The sequence below is a fragment of the Ranitomeya imitator genome, chromosome 5 (assembly GCF_032444005.1).
Source record: "Ranitomeya imitator isolate aRanImi1 chromosome 5, aRanImi1.pri, whole genome shotgun sequence".
In the NCBI taxonomy this organism is placed as follows: domain Eukaryota; kingdom Metazoa; phylum Chordata; class Amphibia; order Anura; family Dendrobatidae; genus Ranitomeya; species Ranitomeya imitator.
The window spans coordinates 298768092-298791216 of NC_091286.1; positions in this window are offsets into that span (position 1 = coordinate 298768092).

The window sequence follows — 23125 nt, forward strand, 5'->3', positions numbered from 1 at the left end:
GTCGCTCTTCTCTGCACCCGCTCTAGTTCAGCTATATCTTTCTTATACACCGGAGACCAGAACTGTGCACAGTATTCTAAGTGTGGTCGAACTAGTGACTTGTATAGAGGTAAAATTATGTTCTCCTCATGAGCATCTATGCCTCTTTTAATGCATCCCATTATTTTATTTGCCTTTTGTAGGAGCTGCCTGACACTGGCCACTGAATATGAGTTTGTCATCCACCCATACACCCAGGTCTTTTTCATTGATGGTTTTGCCCAGAGTTTTAGAATTAAGCACATAATTATACATCTTATTACTTCTACCCAAGTGCATGACCTTACATTTATCCTCATTAAAGCTTATTTGCCATTTATCAGCCCAAGCTTCTAGTTTACATAAATCACCCTGTAATACAAAATTGCCCTCCTCTGTATTGATTACCCTGCAGAGTTTAGTGTCATCTGCAAATATTGAAATTCTGCTCTGTATGCCCCCTACAAGGCCATTAATAAATAAAATAAGATGGCCCAATACTGACCCCTGTGGTACCCCACTGCTAACCGCGACCCAGTCTGAGTGGGCTCCATTAATAACCACCCTTTGTTTCCTATCCCTGAGCCAGCTCTTAACCCACTTTCACATATTTTCCCCTATCCCCATCTTGCTTGTTAGGGCTCATACTTGCGAGAAACTCGGATGAGTCTCACACGGCAATACCCAGCACTGCACCCGGCACGCAGGAGTGGAGCGTGCGGCTGCATGTATTGCTATGCGGCTGCACGCTCCGATCTGAGTGCCGGGTGCAGTGCCGTGTATTGCCATGCGAGACTCCTCAGAGTTTCTCGCAAGTGAGTATGAGCCCTTACACTGAGACACAATCAGAGTTCTCTGGCTCACAGGCCTCATGGTAGCTGCATGGTTTTCCACTGTTAGACGTATGCCGCGGTGTGTTATAATGGAGAGGCAGTGTGCACTTTCGACAAACTCTACATTCATTCCCTATGGACATGTTGAGTGCTGCACTTGGCTTTTTCTAGCAGCCCCATAAATAATGAACTGAGTGTCAGTTGCACTGCTTTTCCATTTTAACTGGTATAAAAGTGCCCTGCTGTGGATAAAAATTCCCCATTTTGACAATCGGTGCAGGTCTCATTGCTGTTGACTTTTAACATTGAAGGGATTCTCCAGGATATAACGTCGATTACTTATCATTAGAAGAAGCCAATAGTGGATGTGTCACCCTTGGAACCGCCACAATTAACACAGGCACAGCAACCCTTTCATTGTACTGCAATGTTCCCTTCATCTGTGTGGAGTTCTTTTCATGAGAAAATAAGCAGCGTGTAAAATCACCCTACGGCTATGGTCACACTATCAGAATTTGGTGAGTATTTCACATCCATATTTGAAAGCCAAAACCAGGAGTGGGTGATAAATACAGAAGTGGTGACGTGTTTCTATTCTACTTTTCCTCTAAGGGCTCATTTCCACTTGCGAGTAAAACGGACGAGTGCAATCCGATAAAAAATCGGATTTCACTCGGACCAATGTTATTCAATAGGTGTCTTTTCATTTGCGATTTTTTTTCTCAGCCGAAATCGGACTGAGAAAAAAATCGCAGCATGCTGCGATTTGCTGCGAGTCTCGGACGAGACTCGCCAATGCAAGTCAATGGGTGCGATAAAAAAAACACATGGCATACGGAACATCCGTATTCCATCCGTTTTTTACGGATACCTTACCATTCTGTGTCATAGAACACTGTAAATAGTCCTGTAAATGACTGTATAAAAATAGTTGCAGAGAAAAAAAACGGATTGCATACGGATGTAAAACGGATGGTGCAATTAAAAAATCGCATTGAACTCGCATGACAAATGCATACTTTTCATCCCTTTTTTCGGTCCAGATTACGGACCGATTTGTCTATCACAAGTGGAAATGAGCCCTTACTGTTCCACTCCTGGTGTTGGCTTACAAATGCTGATGTAAAATACTGACCAAATACTGATAGCGTGACGGCAGCCTAACATTGATGGTCTGTGCTCTTGATTAGTCCACTGCTCTATTAACACAGGGCTCTTCAGAGTCCCAGTTCTTGGGATTGTGGGGGTCCCAGGGTCAGACCCTTCAGTGATCGGGAAGTTATCTCTTATCCCATGGCTAGGGAACAACTTCCAAACCTAAGGTACCGTCACACTAGACGATATCGCTAGCGATCCGTGACGTTGCAGCATCCTGGCTAGCGATATCGTCCACTGTGACACGCAGCAGCGATCAGGCCCCTGCTGTGATGTCGCTGGTCGGGGAAGAAAGTCCAGAACTTTGTTTCGTCGCTGGATCTCCCGCTGACATCGCTGAATCGGCGTGTGTGACGCCGATTCAGCGATGTCTTCGCTGGTAACCAGGGTAAACATCGGGTTACTAAGCGCAGGGCCACGATGTTTACCCTGGTTACCATCGTTAAAGTAAAAAAAACAACCACTACATACTTACCTACCGCTGTCTGTCCCCGGCGCTGTGCTTCTCTGCACTCCTCCTGTACTGGCTGTAAGCACAGCGGCCGGAAAGCAGAGCGGTGACGTCACTGCTGTGCTTTCCGGCTGACCGGCGCTCACAGCCAGAGCAGAGAAGCACAGCGCCGGGGACAGACAGCGGTAGGTAAGTATGTAGTGGTTGTTTTTTTTTACTTTAACGATGGTAACCAGGGTATACATCGGGTTACTAAGCGCGGACCTGCGCTTAGTAACCCGATGTTTACCCTGGTTACCGGCATCGTTGGTCGCTGGAGAGCTGTCTGTGTGACAGCTCTCCAGCGACCAAACAGCGACGCTGCAGCGATCCGGATCGTTGTCGGTATCGCTGCAGCGTCGCTTAGTGTGACGGTACCTTTAAGGCAATCCCTTTAATGTCCTAAAAGACATCGCAGTACATTTCAAGACGTCATCTCTTACCAATTTTTTCTACGTAACACTTACATAGGCCTCCACCGAGCAGCAAGCAAGTTGTAAAAAATCTGACGCTGTTGGACCTTTAGTGACTTGTTTGTCATGGTCCAGTACCCTTGGGGGTATTTGTATAGCACTGCGATGCATCAGTGACAAGTGTCATGGCCAAGTTGTTACACAAATTTTATATGCAGTTGTCAAATCTTAATTTTTTTTAGAGGGAGGGGAAGCAATACTTAGCTTACAAATTTCTTTCTTCTTCTGATATATCACTGCCCCTGGTTCCATGCTGGTCTATACTTCTTACTGCAGCAATGACATCCCCATCCCACATGTTAGCTCTGCCAATGCAGCCACTAACTGCAGAGTAAATACTATTACATTCAAAAGAGTAATGTAATACATTGAGGAACTGGGTGCGCCAGAGTAAGACACTCTTTTGTGGGAAGTTCTGGCAAATAGAAGTGAAAAATGAATGGAACACTAGTCTAGATGCGCATACCATTTTTTGGTCCAAGGGCCACATTGTCATCCTAAACCAATCCGAAAGGTCACAAAAATTTTTAAGGTGGTACTTACATGAAAACATAATCAGAACCAAGATTTTTAGTATTTGAGAAGGATTTGGAAAGTTTCTGCTCTTAAAAAAAAATAGTGTGTACACACCCAAAGTTACGCTGAGCTTTTGGAGCAAAAACTAAGCTGAAACTCCACTAAATCCTCATAATCTCAAAACAAGGTTTTGAGGATTTTTCAGTATTAACATGAAAAACATTATGGATTGCTACATGATTAGGTTGACTGTCGGTATATGAAAGCAGTGCCAGAACCACCATCAGTAAATATATACAGCATCGTAACCACCATCAGTACATGAATACCTTGCTAGAACCAGGATCAGTACATGAATACATCACTAGGATTACCATTAGTACATGAAGATATCCCCCAAACCACTGTCAGTACAGCAATACATCACTAATAGGGATGAGCAGACCCATAGAAGTTCAGGTTCATTGGTTTTGACCGAGCTTTAGTCCAAAGTTCAGTTTGGGTACAAGAACTGTACCCAAACTAGAACCCAAACCCCATAGAATTGTGGTGCTGAAAAAAGTCCCCCCACCCACATTGTGCCTCTCCAGAATGCTCCCCCCCACTGTCCTGCTATATAATGTCCGTCAACACTGGCCCTCTCCATAAAGTCTCCACACACAACTCTTATCCATAATGTCCCACCACATACTGCCCCTTCATAATATCCCACCACACACTGTCCCTCTCCATTATGTCCCCCTTTACACTGCCCTTCTCCATAATGTCCCATACACTGCCCATTTCATAATCAGACTTCCATAATAAACCCCACACTGCCCCACTCCATAATGTTCCCTCCAGACTGCCCTCCCCCATAATGGCCTCCACACTGCCCCTCTCCTTAATGTGCCCCACCCACTGCACCTCTCCAAAATATGCCCCACATTTTCCCTGTACATACTGTGCCTGTTCCCCTTTCACAATTCTCCCGTTGCTCCATAATGTGCCCTCACAGTAACACCATCCTACCCAACACCTCCTATAATAGGATATTTAGTCTTCGGCTCCTGCATGAAGCGCTTAATGTTTCCCAATACATCGTCCAACCTCTGCGGTACTAGCAACACCAGCATTGTGATAAGTTCAGTAGTATGATGACCTCATCACAATGTTGCATGTCAGGGCTGGGGCCTTTGCAAGAGCTACTCTGTCCTTGTCCTGGCATCAAGGGATTCAAATGTGTTCTTGTCTGAAAGATGCAAATACATATGAATATAGGAAGATGAGAACCCGCTTCTCCGTGGGCCAGAAAACATCCTTTTGAGGGGCCGCAGACCTTATGACGTCCATGTGCCTGATGAATACTCTTGGAAAGGAGTTGTCTTAAACATGCAGAAAGTGGTATATTGGAATGTTAGTATTTTATCATATTAGTAACCAATTATTGTCATTAATTAAAAAAAAAAAAATAATTGGACTGTGATTACAAATTGACTGTTTCATAGTTGCTCATTTGTTCCACTGATTTCATTATAGTGTTTCCAGAAATTAGAAAACTGCAATTATCGTTTTACCAAAAGGTCTGTTAAAGCTGTTTTCAAATATTTCAAAAATTGGAAACAAATATGGAATTATACAAAGGGTGTTACATAATAAGCTGACAGCCTATTTTTTATACAAGACATAAAAAGTTTATGACAAATTCTTTATCACCAATGTGATATCAACATTTCATCACAGTTTATTGCGAGTTTTGGATTCTTCTCAGCAATCATTATACAAGTAATGCTGTTTGGGGTACGAAGAAACAGCAGCGGAAATCACATAGACGTGGGGGTAGTGTAGGTGTGATGCCAGGAATTAAGACATTTCAATAACAACAACAAAAAATCCAAAATGTTTTGAAAAATGTTTTTGTTCATTTCTACTGGCTCATACTTAAAATAAATAAGTAGTTTATTTTAGAGGTTATCCAAAGTCTGACATACACTGTATAGACACAAGCATTGGGACACATCTCTAAAACTTTGTATTCAGGTTTAATTTAGTTCCATCCACAGATTTTTTTTTTTTAAATCCAGTCCCTAGCCATACACTCAGCCTTTACTAACATTTGTGAAGAAGGGGATGTCCTAAAGAGCTCACTATTTCAAAGAGGTACTGCAATAGGATGTCACCATTGTACCATATTAGTTTTCAAGTGTGAATATTATTATTGAATATTGGAAGTGTTTATGAACAACAGCAACTCATCTGCAAAGTGGCAGACTACATAAAGGTATCAAGCGAGAGTTTGAGAGAGGGGTTCCAGTACACAAAGTCTGGGTGAGTTTGGCGTAGAAGAACTTGAGCCACTGCAGTGTCCTCACCTAAACCCCATTAAACAGCTTTAAGATGGTCTAGAATAAAAATTATGAGCCAGGCTCTCTCATCCTATCTTCAATGACTAACCTCGCAAATGTTATTCTGGATGAATGGGCAAAAATTTGCTAAAGACACACTCCACAATCTTGTAAGAAGACTTCCTAGAAGAGTGGAAGCTGTTAAAGCTGAAAATAGGGGAAACCTTCATGTTAATGACAGTGCATTTAAAATGGGGTGCCATAAAAGCTTATGTATGTCTAACATGTAGGTGTCCTAGGACTTTGTCCACATAGTTAACATTTCTTTGTAGAACAGTACATTATCTTCAGTTGTCTTAACCTCCATCAATAAGCAGATTATATAATACTAGATGGTGGCCCAATTCTAACACATCGGGTATTCTAGAATATGTATGTAGGATTCGGCCGGCCGCGACCAATTAGTGAAGCGTGGTTCAAATCAGTAGCAAATCCTCTTCCGACAAGCCTACAACCTGCAGTAACCACCGATCGACCAAACCGCTGCATGACCAGCTCTATCCTCGCTTACTGTATTCTCACCCATCCCTTGTAGATTGTGAGCCTTCGCGGGCAGGGTCCTCTCTCCTCCTGTACCAGTTATGACTTGTACTGTTTAAGATTATTGTACTTGTTTTTATTATGTATACCCTCCTCACATGTAAAGCTCCATGGAATAAATGGCGCTATAACAATAAATAATAATAATTTGCGGCCGGACTGCGCCTGTCGCTGATTGAACGCGACTGGCCAGCCGCGACCAATCAGGGAATCCAGGGCCAGCTGCAGGTTTTTGAGGGCCCCGGGCAAAAGAGTCTCACAGCTCACGTAGCTTATAACACAGCCCACATAGTATATAGCACAGCCACGTAGTATATAGCACAGGCATATAGTATATAGCACAGCCACGTAGTATATAGCACAGCCACATAGCATATAGCAGAGCTACATAGTACAAGCATAAGCAGCATCAAGTAAAAATCGGCGTGTTTTAAATCCCACGCCAATTCGCGGCCGGACAGCTCCTGTCGCTGATTGGTCGTGGCCAGCCGGGTGCGACCAATCAGTGAAGCGGTGGGACCGAAGCATCACGAGGAGCAGGAAAAGCTGCCGCGGACGCCGGAAGGTGAGAATATCACGATTTTTTTTATTTTTCACATTATATGTTTTTACTATTGATGCTGCATAAGCAGCATCAATAGTAAAAAGTTGCTGTGTTTAAAATCCTGCCCCAATTCACGGCCGGACAGCGCCTGTCGCTGATTGGTCGCGCATGGCCAATCAGCGAAGCGTGGTTTTATCCTGCACCAATTCGCAGCTGTTGCTGATTGGTTGTGGCCGGCAGGGCATGAACAATCAGCGAAGCGGTGTTTAAATCCTGCGCCAATGTCGCTGATTGGTCGCTCTCGACCGGCCGCGACCAATCAGCGAAGTGTGATTTAAATCTTGTGCCAATGTCACTGATTGGTCGCTCTCGGCCGGCCGGGACCAATGAGCGAAGCGTGGTTTAAATCCCGTGCCAATTTGCGGATTGGTCGCGGGTTGCCGAGTGCGACCAATCAGCGAAGCGGTGTTTAAATCCCATGCCAATGTCGCTGATTGGTCGCGCTCTGCTGGCCATGACCAATCAATCAGCGAAGCATGATTTAAATCCCGCACCAATGTCGCTGACTGGTTGCGGCCGGCTGGGCACGAGCAATCAGCGAAGCATGGTTTAAATCCCGTGCCAATTCGCGGCAGGACTGCGCCTGTCGCTGATTGGACGCGGCTGGCCAGCTGCGTCCAATCATCGAAGCATGATTTAAATCCCGCGCCAATGTCGCCGATTGGTCGTGGCCGGGTGCGACCAATCAGCGAAGCGGTATTTAAATCCCGCCCAATGTCGCTGATTGGTTGCGGCCGGCTGGGCCGACCAATCAGCGAATTGTGGTTTAAATCCCGCTCTAATTCGCAGCAGGACTGCACCTGTCGCTGATTGGACGCGGCTGGCCGGGCGCGACCAGTCAGCGAAGCATGATTTAAATCCTACGCCAATGTCACTGATTGGTCGCGGCTTGCCGGGCGCGACCAATCAGCGAAGCAGTGTTTAAATCCCATGCCAATGTCGCTGATTGGTCGCGCTCTCCCAGCCGCGACCAATCAGAGAAGCTTGATTTAAATCCCACACCAATTGATTGGTTGCGGCTGTCTGGGCGCGACCAATCAGCGAAGCGGTGTTTAAAAAGGCTCATGGCTGTAATAGCTCAAAAGTGTGCTTCTACTCAGTACACTCAATACTGAGAAAAGGGTCTTAATACTTATGACCATGTGATATTTCAGTTTTTCTTTTTTTTAAAAAATTTGTAAAAATTACTACATTTTCTGTTTCTTTTCAGTCAAGATGGGATGCAGAGTGTACATTAATGTGAAAAAAATGAACTTTTTTAAATTTACCAAATAGCTGCCATAAAACAGTGAAAATTGTGAAGTGACACTGTCACCTGAATTTGGAGGGAACAATCTTCAGCCATGGAGGCGGGGTTTTGGGGTTTTTGATTTACCCTTTCCTTACCCGCTGGTTGCATGCTGGCTGCAATATTGGATTGAAGTTCATTCTCTGTCCTTCTGAGAAATTGCTACAATATTAGGAGTTGCAAAATCTACAGTTTGGTACATCCTGAGAAAGAAAGAAAGCACTGGTGAACTCATCAATGCAAAAAGACCTGGGTGCCCACGGAAGACAACAGTGGTGGATGATCGCAGAATTATCTCCATTGTGAAGAGAAACCCCTTCACAACAACCAACCAAGTGAACAACACTCTCCAGGAGGTCAGCGTATCAATATCCAAATCTACCATAAAGAGAAGACTGCATGAAAGTAAATACAGAGGGTTCACTGTACGGTGCAAGCCACTATAAAGCATCAAGAATAAAAACGCTAGACTGGACTTTGCTAAAAAGCATCTAAAAAAGCCAGCACAGTTCTGGAAGAACTTTCACCTGAATTTGGAGGGAACAAATTCTTTGGACAGATGAAGCCAAGATCAACCTCTACCAGAATGATGGAAAGAGAAAAGTATGGCGAAGGCGTGGTACAGCTCACGATCCAAAGCATACCACATCATCTGTAAAACACGGCGGAGGCAGTGTGATGGCTTGGGCATGCATAGCTGCCAGTGGCACTGGGTCACTAGTGTTTATTGATGATGTGACACAGGACAGAAGCAGCCGAATGAATTCTGAGGTATTCAGAGCCATACTGTGTGCTCAGATCCAGCCAAATGCAGCCAAACTGATTGGTCGTCGTTTCATAGTTCAGATGGACAAATACCCAAAACATAAAGCCAAAGCAATCCAGGAGTTTATTAAAGCAAAGAAGTGGAATATTTTTGAATGGCCAAGTCAGTCATCTGATCTCAACCCAATTGAGCATGCATTTCACTTGTTAAAGACTAAACTTCAGACAGAAAGGCCCACAAACAAACAGCAACTGAGAACCATCGTAGTGAAGGCCTGGCAGAGCATCAAAAAGGAGGAAACGCAGCGGCTGGTGATGTCCATGAGTTCAAGACTTCAGGCAGTCATTGCCAACAAAGGGTTTTCAACCAAGTACTAAAAATGAATATTTTATTTAAAATTATTGAATCTGTCCAATTACTTTTGGTCCCTTTTAAAACAGGGTGGCACATGTTAAGGAGCTGAAACTCCTAAACCCTTCATCCAATTTTAATGTGGATACCCTCAAATGAAAGCTGAAAGTCTGAACTTCAACTGCACCAGAATTGTTTTGTTTAAAATTCATTGTGGTAATGTCTATAACCAAAATTAGAAAAATGTTGTCTCTGTCCAAATATATATAGACCTCACTGTGTGTATATATATATATATATATATATATATATACTGGGTATATATATATATATATATATATATATATATATATATATATATATATATATATATATATATATATATACTGTATACATACACATATTTATATGTGTCAGCCAGATACCATGTTGAAATGTAATGTTTACTCACACAAAACAAAAATAAGTGAATATATATATACAGTGCCTTGTGAAAGTATTCAGCCCCCTTGAACTTTTCAACTTTTTTCCACATATCATGCTTCAAACATAAAGATACCAAATTTAAATTTTTGGTGAAGAATCAGCAACAAGTGGAACACAACTGTGAAGTTGAATGAAATTTATTGATTATTTTAAATTTTTGTGGAAATTCAAAAACTGAAATGTGGGGCGTGCAATATTATTCAGCCCCTTTACTTTCAGTGCAGCAAACTCACTCCAGAAGTTCATTGTGAATCTCTGAATGATCCAATGTTGTCCTAAATGCCTAATGATGATAAATATAATCCACCTGTGTGTAATCAAGTCTCCGTATAAATGCACCTGCTCTGTGACAGTCTCAGGGTTCTGTTTGAAGCACAGAGAGCATCATGAAGACCAAGAAACACAACAGGCAGGTCCGTGATACTGTTGTGGAGAAGTTTAAAGCTGGATTTGAATACAAAATGATTTCCAAAACTTTAAACATCCCAAGGAGCAGTGTGAAAGCGATCATATTGAAATGGAAGGAGTATCATACCACTGCAAATCTACCAAGACCCGGCCATCCCTCTAAACTTTCATCTCAAGCAAGGAGACGACCGATTAGAGATGCAGCCAAGAGGCCCATGATCACTCTGGATGAACTGTAGAGATCTACAACTGAGGTGGGACAGTCTGTCCATAGGACAACAATCAGTCGTACACTGCACAAATCTGGCCTTTATGGAAGAGTGGCAAGAAGAAAGCCATTTCTGAAAGATATCCATAAAAAGTGTCGTTTAACGTTTGCAACAAACCTCACTGAGCTCGAGCTGTTTGCCAAGGAAGAATGGGCAAGAATTTCAGTCTCTCGATGTACAAAACTGATAAAGACATACCCCAAGCAACTTGCAGCTGTAATCGCAGAAAAAGGTGGCGCAACAAAGTGTTAAGTTAAAGGTGCCGAATAATATTGCACGCCCCACTTTTCAGTTTCGACAAAAATTTAAAATAACCAATACATTTTGTTCAGCTTCACAAATGTGTACCACTTGTTGACTCTTCATCTCCATCAAAAATTTACATTTGGTATCTTTATGTTTAAAGCATGATATGTGGGAAAAGGTTGAAAAGTTCCAGGGGACCGAATACTTTCGCAAGGCACTGTATATATATATATATATATATATATATATATATATACATACAGTACAGACCAAAAGTTTGGACACACCTTATCATTTAAAGATGTTTCTGTATTTTCTTGACTATGAAAATTGTAAATTCACACGGACGGCATCAAAACTTTGAATTAACGCTATGGAATTATATACTTAACAAAAAAGTGTGAAACAACTGAAAATATGTCTTATAGTCTAGGTTCTTCAAAATAGTCACCTTTTGCTTTGATGACTGCTTTGCACACTCTTGGCATTCTCTTGATGAGCTTCAAGAGGTAGTCACCGGAGATGGTTTTCACTTCATATGTGTTTCCTGTCAGGTTTAATGAGTGGGATTGCTTGCCTTATAAATGGGGTTGGGACCATCAGTTGTGTTGAGCAGAAGTCTGGAGGATACACGGCTGATAATCCTACTGAATAGACTGTTAGAATTTATATTATGGCAAGAAAAAAGCAGCTAAGTAAATAAAAATGAGTGGCCATCATTACTTTAAGAAATGAAGGTCAGTCAGTCCAAAAAATTGGGAAAACTTTGAAAGTGTCCCCAAGTGCAGTTGCAAAAACCATCAAGCGCTACAAAGAAACTGGCTCACATGAGGATCGCCGCAGGAAAGGAAGATCAAGAGTAAACCTCTGCTTCTGAGGATAAGTTTATCCGAGTCACCAGCCTCAGAAATCCTAGGTTAACAGCAGCTCAGATTAGAGACCAGGTCAATGCCACACAAAGTTCTAGCAGCAGACACATTTCTACAACAACTGTTAAGAGGAGACTTTGTGCAGCAGGCCTTCATGGTAAAATAGCTGCTAGGTAACCACTGCTAAGGACAGGCAACAAGCAGAAGAGACTTGTTTGGGCTAAAGAACACAAGGATTGGACATTAGACCAGTGGAAATCTGTGCTTTGGTCTGATGAGTCCAAATTTGAGATCTTTGGTTCCAACCACCGTGTCTTTGTGCGACGCAGAAAAGGTGAACGAATGGACTCTACATGTCTGGTTCCCACCGTGAAGCATGGAGGAGAAGGTGTGATGTTGTGGGGATGCTTTGCTGGTGACACTGTTGGGGATTTATTCAATATCGAAGGCATACTGAACCAGCATGGCTACCACAACATCTTGCAGCGGCATGCTATTCCATCCGGAAGGCTGTGTAAGAGCTATTTGACCAAGAAGGAGAGTGATGAGGTGCTACGACAGATGACCTGGCCTCCACAGTCACCAGACCTGAACCCAATTGAGATGGTTTGGGGTGAGCTGGACTGCAGAGTGAAGGCAAAAGAGCCAACAAGTGCTAAGCATCTCTGAGAACACCTTCAAGATTGTTGGAAGACCATTTGCGGTGACTACCTCTTGAATCTCATCAAGAGAATGCCAAGAGTGTCATGCCGTTCTGTCTGTTTCTGGTTTTCGGCATGACAATGCATATGTTTGCTTTAACCCTTTACTCTTTTTCCCCCTAATTTGAGCTGGGATACTGTTGGCTGTTACCTTAATGGAGCCTTCTTAGTTCCCTGCTCTGCTGCGCAGTCGTACATGGGTGTTTAGGTATTTGCCCTGCTGCATACCTTCCTCATGTGCGGTCCCTGGTTGCTGCTGTGAAGCTGTCCGCAGGTTGTGAGGTCATTTGCGGCTGGTGCATGACTTTCCACGTGGCTCAGTGCATGCAGTCTCAGCCAGGTGCCCTGAGCCTCAGATCCTGCACTGTGTGCTGTAATGGTTTCTGATTGTGCTTAGGGTGTGCGCCGCCACACCTCCCCTGCTTTTATCAGGGTGAGGGTGTGTCCTCCAAATGCTGTCCCCAGCCGATTGCTTAGTTGCAGCTCATATATAAAGCTCTCCTGCCCCATGGGCGGGGCCTAAGCTACACTCACAAAGCTCTTGAACTTTGCTATGTGTTTGTGTTCCTGCACCTCTCCTGTCTATGTTTTGGTACCAAAGTCCTTGCCTTGATTCCTGTTTTGTCCTGTTCTGGCGCCTGTCCTGGAGGCGGTAAATCCAGGCCCGAATCCTTGATCCTGTACCTGTCCAGTACCTGAACTTGTCTGAACTGTGTCTGCTGTGATTATGTTCCTGGAATCCCTCTGCATCTGAAGCTTCACTCCCAGTGACATTGAGTCTCTTGAAACCGGTGTTTCTGCTGAGCATATACTACTCTGTGCTCTGACTACCATGCGGTGTTAACCCCATCTGGCTCATGTCCAGTACAGCGGTGTCTGCACCATCACGCTTGAGTTCCTTCCTAGGTCCGATGCCCGGAGCCTGACGACCGCAGTCTGGAACCTGATGACCGCTGTCTGGAGCTTGGAGCCTGATGACTCTGGTGGTACCTGTAGGTCATGTCGGATGTCCGGAACCGAACGACTCCTGTCTGATGTCTGCCGGTGACCCTGGGTCCAGATGTCCAATTTGTATCCTGATGTCTTGCCTGTACCCTGATGTCCTCATGTACCCTGATGTCCTGCCTGGGTCCTGATGTCCGGCCTATCTGTGCCTCGGTGATCCGTTGGTGCCTTGGGGTCCACTGGGTGGTACCCTTCTGAGGTGTGGAATCGGGAGCCTGACATTGTCATGTTTTGTTTATGTACTGTGTGACTTAACTTTAGTAAACTTTACTTTCTCTATACCTGAAATATCGGTGTAATCAAGTCCTACGTGTCTCTTTCCTTGTCCACATGCTCAGCTGCCACAGAACCCCGGTCGCTGCCCTCCCCTAGATTGGGTAGGCCCGGGTCCCCCTCTGCGGCTTAAAGGGTCCGTATTTCATTCCCGGGGGACGCACGCCCCATACCTGAGGTTGGTCGGCTTGGGGGCGTCTATGGGCTGGGCCGCATCTGCGGCTGCAGCTGATTGCAACAAAGAGTGTGCAAAGGAGTCATCAAAGCAAAAGGTGGCTACTTTAAAGAACCTAGAATATAAGACATATTTTCAGTTGTTTCACACTTTTTTGTTAAGTATATAATTCCACATGTGTTAATTCATAGTTTTTATGCCTTCAGTGTTAATTTACAATTTTCATAGTCATGAAAATACAGAAAAATCTTTAAATGAGAAGGTGTGTCCAAACTTTTGGTCTGTACTGTATATATATATACAGTGGGGGAAGTAAGTATTTGATCCCTTGCTGATTTTGTAAATTTGCCCACTGACAAAGACATAAACAGTCTAATTTTAAGAGTAGACAAATCTTAACATTGAGAGAATATCGAAATAATATCCAGAAAATCACATTGTATAAATTATATAAATTTATTTGTATTTTCCAGTGAGAAATAAGTATTTGATCCCTCTGGCAAACAGGACTTAATACTTGGTGGCAAAACCCTTGTTGGCAAGCACAGCAGTCAGATGTTTTTTGTAGGTGATGATGAGGTTTGCGCACATGTCAGGAGGAATTTTTGTTCCCTCCTCTTTGCAGATCATCTCTAAATTATTAAGATTTTGAGGCTGTTGCTTGGCAACTCAAAGCTTGAACTCCCTCCATAAGTTTTCTATTGGGATTAAGGTCTGGAGACTGGCTAGGCCACTCCATGACCTTAATGTGCTTCTTATTGAGCCACTCCTTTATTGCCTTGGCTGTATATTTTGGGTCATTGTCTTGCTGGAAGACTCAGCCATGACCCATTTTTAATGTCCTGGCGGAGGGAAGGAGGTTGTCACTCGGGATTTTATGGTACATGGCTCCCTCCATTCTCCTATTGATGAGGTGAATTAGTCATGTGCCCTTAGCAGAGAAACACCCCCAAAACATAATGTTTCAACCTCCATGCTTGACAGTGGGGACGGTGTTCTTTGGGTCATATGCAGCATTTCTCTTTCTCCAAACACTGCGAGTTGATGTTCATTGGCAAACTTCAGATGGGCATGCACATGTGCCTTGAGCTGGGGAGCCTTGCGAGCACTGCAGGATTTTAAACCTTTACGGCGTAATGTGTTACGAATGGTTTTCTTGGTGACTGTAGTTCCAGCTGCCTTGAGATCATTAACAAGTTCCCCCTGTGTAGTTTTAAGCTGATCTCTCACCTTCCTCTTCATCAAGGATGAGGACGAGGTGAGATTTTGCATGGTGCCCCACATCAATGTCGATTGACAGTCGTTTTGTATTTTTGCCATTTTCTTACTATTGCATGAACAGTTGTCTACTTCTCACCCAGTGTCTTACTTATTGTTTTGTAGCCCATTTCAGCTTTTGTGCAGGTCTATGATGTGAGGATGTTACCTTTAGTAGCCATTCAAACCCATTTGTGTCAAATTCTGTGCATGTTATCAGGCCAAAATCACTAGGGTATGTGAACTTTTGATCAGGGTCATTTGCATGTTTTGGGTTGTCATTATGATTTAAAAAGAGAAAACAGTAGTTTGACAATAAATGGCTTCACCCTACCACTAACCATGAGTGGAGATCATTCATATTCTCTGAAAAAAGGCCAAGATGACTTTCAATCTTCCTAGTGGCTGGTATAGTAACATAGTAACATAGTAACATAGTTAGTAAGGCCGAAAAAAGACATTTGTCCATTCAGTTCAGCCTATATTCCATCATAATAAATCCCCAGATCTACGTCCTTCTACAGAACCTAATTGTATGATACAATATTGTTCTGCTCCAGGAAGACATCCAGGCCTCTCTTGAACCCCTCGACTGAGTTCGCCATCACCACCTCCTCAGGCAAGCAATTCCAGATTCTCACTGCCCTAACAGTAAAGAATCCTCTTCTATGTTGGTGGAAAAACCTTCTCTCCTCCAGACGCAAAGAATGCCCCCTTGTGCCCATCACCTTCCTTGGTATAAACAGATCCTCAGCGAGATATTTGTATTGTCCCCTTATATACTTATACATGGTTATTAGATCGCCCCTCAGTCGTCTTTTTTCTAGACTAAATAATCCTAATTTCGCTAATCTATCTGGGTATTGTAGTTCTCCCATCCCCTTTATTAATTTTGTTGCCCTCCTTTGTACTCTCTCTAGTTCCATTATATCCTTCCTGAGCACCGGTGCCCAAAACTGGACACAGTACTCCATGTGCGGTCTAACTAGGGATTTGTACAGAGGCAGTATAATGCTCTCATCATGTGTATCCAGACCTCTTTTAATGCACCCCATGATCCTGTTTGCCTTGGCAGCTGCTGCCTGGCACTGGCTGCTCCAGGTAAGTTTATCATTAACTAGGATCCCCAAGTCCTTCTCCCTGTCAGATTTACCCAGTGGTTTCCCATTCAGTGTGTAATGGTGACATTGATTCCTTCTTCCCATGTGTATAACCTTACATTTATCATTGTTAAACCTCATCTGCCACCTTTCAGCCCAAGTTTCCAACTTATCCAGATCCATCTGTAGCAGAATACTATCTTCTCTTGTATTAACTGCTTTACATAGTTTTGTATCATCTGCAAATATCGATATTTTACTGTGTAAACCTTCTACCAGATCATTAATGAATATGTTGAAGAGAACAGGTCCCAATACTGACCCCTGCGGTACCCCACTGGTCACAGCGACCCAGTTAGAGACTATACCATTTATAACCACCCTCTGCTTTCTATCACTAAGCCAGTTACTAACCCATTTACACACAATTTCCCCCAGACCAAGCATTCTCATTTTGTGTACCAACCTCTTGTGCGGCACGGTATCAAACGCTTTTGAAAAATCGAGATATACCACGTCCAATGACTCACCGTGGTCCAGCCTATAGCTTACCTCTTCATAAAAACTGATTAGATTGGTTTGACAGGAGCGATTTCTCATAAACCCATGCTGATATGGAGTTAAACAGTTATTCTCATTGAGATAATCCAGAATAACATCCCTCAGAAACCCTTCAAATATTTTACCAACAATAGAGGTTAGACTTACTGGCCTATAATTTCCAGGTTCACTTTTAGAGCCCTTTTTGAATATTGGCACCACATTTGCTATGCGCCAATCCTGCGGAACAGACCCTGTCGCTATAGAGTCCCTAAAAATAAGAAATAATGGTTTATCTATTACATTACTTAGTTCTCTTAGTACTCGTGGGTGTATGCCATCCGGACCCGGAGATTTATCTATTTTAATCTTATTTAGCCGGTTTCGCACCTCTTCTTGGGTTAGATTGGTGACCCTTAATATAGGGTTTTCATTGTTTCTTGGGATTTCACCTAGCATTTCATTTTCCACCGTGAATACCGTGGAGAAGAAGGTGTTTAATATGTTAGCTTTATCCTCGTCATCTACAACCATTCTTTCCTCACTATTTTTTAAGGGGCCTACATTTTCAGTTTTTATTCTTTTACTATTGATATAGTTGAAGAACAGTTTGGGATTAGTTTTACTCTCCTTAGCAATGTGCTTCTCTGTTTCCTTTTTGGCAGCTTTAATTAGTTTTTTAGATAAAGTATTTTTCTCCCTATAGTTTTTTAGAGCTTCAATGGTGCCATCCTGCTTTAGTAGTGCAAATGCTTTCTTTTTACTGTTATTTGCCTGTCTTACTTCTTTGTTTAGCCACATTGGGTTTTTCCTATTTCTAGTCCTTTTATTCCCACAAGGTATAAACCGCTTACACTGCCTATTTAGGATGTTCTTAGTGTAATGGATAAGTGTACAACCTACGACATTAGGAGGTCACATTCACTGAATAAAAAAGCTATTTAACTCCAAAACATCCTAACAAGCCAAGTTACATGTCAACATAGGAACCCTTCTTTGATATCACCTTCACAATTCTTGCATCTATTGAACTTGTGAGTTTTTGGAGAGTTTCTTCTTGTATTTCTTTGCATGAAGTCAGAATAGCCTCCCAGAGCTGCTGTTTTGATGTGAACTGCCTCCCACCCTCATAGATCTTTTGCTTGATGATACTCCAAAGGTTCTCTATAGGGTTGAGGTCAGGGGAAGATGGTGGCCACACCATGAGTTTATCTCCTTTTATGCCCATAGGAGCCAATGACTCGGAGGTATTCTTAGAAGCATGAGATGATTTTGCTCCTGATGGCACATTTCTACTTTTTATACCATGGAAGAAAGTTGTCAGTCAGAAACTCTATATACTTTGCAGAGATAATTTTCACACATTCAGGAACCTTAAAGGGCCCTAGCAACTGTTTCCCCACAATTCTGGCCCAAAACATGACTCACCCACCTCCTTGCTGACATCGCAGCCATGTTGGGACATGGTGGCCATCCACCAACCATCCACTACTCCATCCATCTGGACCATCCAGGGTTGCTTGACACTCATCAGTAAACAAGACAGTTTGAAAATTAGTCTTCATGTATGTCTGAGCCCACTGCAACCGTTTCTGCTTGTGAACACTGTTTAGGGGTGGCCAAATAGTAGGTTTAATAATGTCCTGAGTCTCTCTCCTGTACAGCTCCCCTATACACAGTATGAAGCTCTCTTATACACAGTGTAATGCCCCCTCACTGTATAGTACCACCCACACAGTATTCTGACCCCTTAGTAGCTCCCATACTGTTTTATGGCTCCAACACTGTAAGATGACCTCCTCACTGTAATCTCCACACTGTATGATGGCCCCCTAGATAGCCTCCATATAGTATAATGCACCAGATAGTCCTCAATATAGTATAATGCATTTCCCATAGGCCTCCACATAGTATAATGCACCAGATATTCCTCAATATAGTATAATGCACTCCCCATAGGCCTTCATGTAGTAAAACGCACTCCCAAAGGGCCTACTCTATATTGTATAATGCACCCCCATACACAGACTATAGCATAAGGCAGACCCCATAGGCATACTCTATAGCACAAGGCAGCACCTATAGGCAGACCCTGTAGTATAAGGAAGCCCCCTTAGGCAGATTATGTAGTATAAGGCAACCCCCATAGGCAAACTCTGTAGTTTAAAGCAGCCCCCCATAGGCAGACTTTGCAGTATAAGGCAGACCCCCATAGGCAGACTGTAATATAAGGCAGACCCTCCATAGGCAGATGCTGTAATAAGGCAGCCCCCAATAGGCAGACTCTGTAGTATAAGGCTGCCCCATAGGCAGACTCCGTAGTATAAGGCAGCCTGTTGTGAGTTCTGTGGCTGAATTCACTCCTGTGGTCACAAGTGGTACTGCAGCTTCTGAGCTTCCTCCCTCAGGTGTTCTGGTGAGCTCGTTAACTGCTTCATTACTTAACTCCGCCTGATGCTGCTATCCTTGCTCCTTGTCAATGTTTCAGTGTTGGATCTGAGCTTCTCCTGATTGTTCCTGTGACCTGCTGCTCTGTATAGCTGAGTGATTTTTGCTTTTTTGTTGCTTTTTTTCTGTCCAGCTTGTCTTTTGTTTTGCTGGAAGCTCTGAGACGCAAAGGGTGTACCGCCGTGCCGTTAGTTCGGCACAGTGGGTTTTTTTTGCCCCCTTTGCGTGGTTTTGCTTTAGGGTTTTTTGTAGACTGCAAAGTTCGCTTTACTGTCCTCGCTCTGTCCTAGAATATCGGGCCCCACTTTGCTGAATCTATTTCATCCCTACGTTTTGTCTTTTCATCTTACTCACAGTCATTATATGTGGGGGGCTGCCTTTTCCTTTGGGGAATTTCTCTGGGGCAAGTCAGGCCTATTTTTCTATCTTCAGGCTAGCTAGTTTCTTAGGCTGTGCCGAGTTGCCTAGGTAGTTGTTAGGCGCAATCCACAGCCGCTTTTAGTTGTGTTTAGGATAGGATCAGGTGTGCAGTCTACAGAGTTTCCACGTCTCAGAGCTCGTTCTTGTATTTTTGGGTATTTGTCAGATCACTGTGTGCGCTCTGATCGCTAAGCACACTGTGTTTCTGGATTGCCTTCATAACACCTGTCATTAGCAAACATAACAGTACAAGGAGCCAAACTAATGATTCTCAATAGAGGGAAAGAAAAAGTTCTGACATCATTTTTTTTTTTTCTGCTCTGTGTTCACTTTTTTTTTTTTCCCCTAGACATTTGGGTGATTCTGGACACAGGTGTGGACATGGATATTCAGGGTCTGTGCTCTTCAATGGATAATCTCGTTATAAATGTACAAAAAATTCAAGATACTATTGATCAGAAATCTATGTTAGAACCAAGAATTCCTATTCCTGATTTGTTTTTTGGAGATAGAACTAAGTTTCTAAGTTTCAAAAATAATTGTAAGCTATTTCTGGCCTTGAAACCTCATTCTTCTGGTAATCCTATTCAACAGGTTTTGATTATTATTTCTTTTTTGCGCGGCGACCCTCAAGACTGGGCATTTTCTCTTGCGCCAGGAGACCCTGCATTGAGTAGTGTCGATGCGTTTTTCCTGGCGCTCGGATTGCTGTACGATGAGCCTAATTCAGTGGATCAGGCTGAGAAAAATTTGCTGGCTTTGTGCCAGGGTCAGGATGATATAGAAGTATATTGTCAGAAATTTAGGAAATGGTCAGTACTCACTCAGTGGAATGAATCTGCGCTGGCAGCTTTGTTCAGAAAGGGTCTCTCTGAGGCTCTTAAGGATGTCATGGTGGGATTTCCTATGCCTGCTGGTTTGAATGATCGGTCGACGCTTGCGCGAGCGTAAATCTGTGCACCATTTGGCGGTACTGCCTGAGGTTAAACCTGAGCCTATGCAGTGCGATAGGACTATGACTAGAGTTGAACGGCAGGAATACAGACGTCTGAATGGTCTGTGTTTCTACTGTGGTGATTCCACTCATGCTATTTCTGATTGTCCTAAGCGCACTAAGCGGTCCGCTAGGTCTGCCGTCATTGGTACTGTACAGTCCAAATTCCTTCTGTCCATTACCTTGATATGCTCTTTGTCGTCGTTTTCTGTCATGGCGTTTGTGGATTCGGGCGCTGCCCTGAATCTGATGGATTTGGATTATGCTAAACGTTGTGGGTTTTTCTTGGAGCCTTTGCGGTGTCCTATTCCATTGAGAGGAATTGATGCTACACCTTTGGCCAAGAATAAACCTCAATACTGGGCCCAGCTGACCATGTGCATGGCTCCTGCACATCAGGAAGTTATTCGCTTTCTGGTGTTGCATAATCTGCATGATGTGGTCGTGTTGGGGTTGCCATGGCTACAAACCCATAATCCAGTATTGGATTGGAATTCCATGTCGGTATCCAGCTGGGGTTGTCAGGGGGTACATGGTGATGTTCCATTTTTGTCGATTTCGTCATCCACCCCTTCTGAGGTCCCAGAGTTCTTGTCTGATTATCAGGATGTATTTGAAGAGCCCAAGTCCGATGCTCTACCTCCGCATAGGGATTGTGATTGTGCTATCAATTTGATTTCTGGTAGTAAATTCCCTAAAGGTCGATTATTTAATTTATCCGTGCCCGAACACGCCGCTATGCGCAGTTATGTGAAGGAATCCCTGGAGAAGGGACATATTCGCCCATCGTCATCACCACTGGGAGCAGGGTTCTTCTTTGTAGCCAAGAAGGATGGTTCGCTGAGACCGTGTATTGATTACCGCCTTCTTAATAAGATCACTGTTAAATTTCAGTATCCCTTGCCATTGTTATCTGACTTGTTTGCTCGGATTAAGGGGGCTAGTTGGTTCACTAAGATAGATCTTCGTGGTGCGTATAATCTGGTGAGAATCAGGCAAGGAGATGAATGTAAAACTGCATTCAATACGCCCGAGGGTCATTTTGAGTATCTAGTGATGCCGTTCGGACTTGCCAATGCTCCATCTGTGTTTCAGTCTTTTATGCATGACATCTTCCGTGAGTATCTGGATAAATTCCTGATTGTTTACTTGGATGACATTTTGATCTTCTCAGATGATTGGGAGTCTCATGTGAAGCAGGTCAGAATGGTTTTTCAGGTCCTGCGTGCTAACTCTTTGTTTGTGAAGGGATCAAAGTGTCTCTTCGGTGTGCAGAAAGTTTCATTTTTGGGGTTCATCTTTACCCCTTCTACTATCAAGATGGATCCAGTTAAGGTCCAAGCCATCCAGGATTGGATTCAGCCGACATCTCTGAAAAGTCTGCAAAAGTTCCTGGGCTTTGCTAATTTTTATCGTCGCTTCATCTGTAATTTTTCTAGCATTGCCAAACCATTGACCGATTTGACCAAGAAGGGTGCTGATTTGGTTAATTGGTCTTCTGCTGCTGTGGAAGCTTTTCAGGAGTTGAAGCGTCGTTTTTGTTCTGCCCCTGTGTTGTGTCAGCCAGATGTTTCTCTTCCGTTCCAGGTCGAGGTTGATGCTTCTGAGATTGGAGCAGGGGCGGTTTTGTCACAGAGAGGTTCTGATTGCTCAGTGATGAAACCATGTGCTTTCTTTTCCAGGAAGTTTTCGCCCGCTGAGCGTAATTATGATGTGGGCAATCGAGAGTTGCTGGCCATGAAGTGGGCATTCGAGGAGTGGCGTCATTGGCTTGAAGGAGCTAAGCATCGCGTGGTGGTATTGACTGATCATAAGAACTTGACTTATCTTGAGTCTGCCAAGCCCTTGAATCCTAGACAGGCCCGTTGGTCGTTATTTTTTGCCCGCTTCGACTTTGTGATTTCGTACCTTCCGGGCTCTAAAAATGTGAAGGCGGATGCTCTGTCTAGGAGTTTTGTGCCCGACTCTCCGGGTTTATCTGAGCCAGCAGGTATCCTCAAGGAAGGAGTCATTGTGTCTGCCATCTCCCCTGATTTGCGGCGGGTGCTGCAAAAATTTCAGGCGAATAAACCTGATCGTTGTCCAGCAGAGAAACTGTTCGTCCCTGATAGGTGGACTAATAAACTTATCTCTGAACTTCATTGTTCGGTGTTGGCTGGTCATCCTGGAATCTTTGGTACCAGAGAGTTAGTGGCTAGATCCTTCTGGTGGCCATCTCTGTCACGGGATGTACGTACTTTTGTGCAGTCCTGTGGGATTTGTGCTAGGGCTAAGCCCTGCTGTTCTCGTGCCAGTGGGTTGCTTTTGCCCTTGCCGGTCCCAAAGAGGCCTTGGACACATATTTCGATGGATTTCATTTCTGACCTTCCCGTTTCTCAAAAGATGTCAGTCATTTGGGTGGTCTGTGATCGCTTTTCTAAAATGGTCCATCTGGTGCCCTTGGCTAAATTGCCTTCCTCCTCTGATTTGGTACCTTTGTTCTTTCAGCATGTGGTTCGGTTGCATGGCATTCCTGA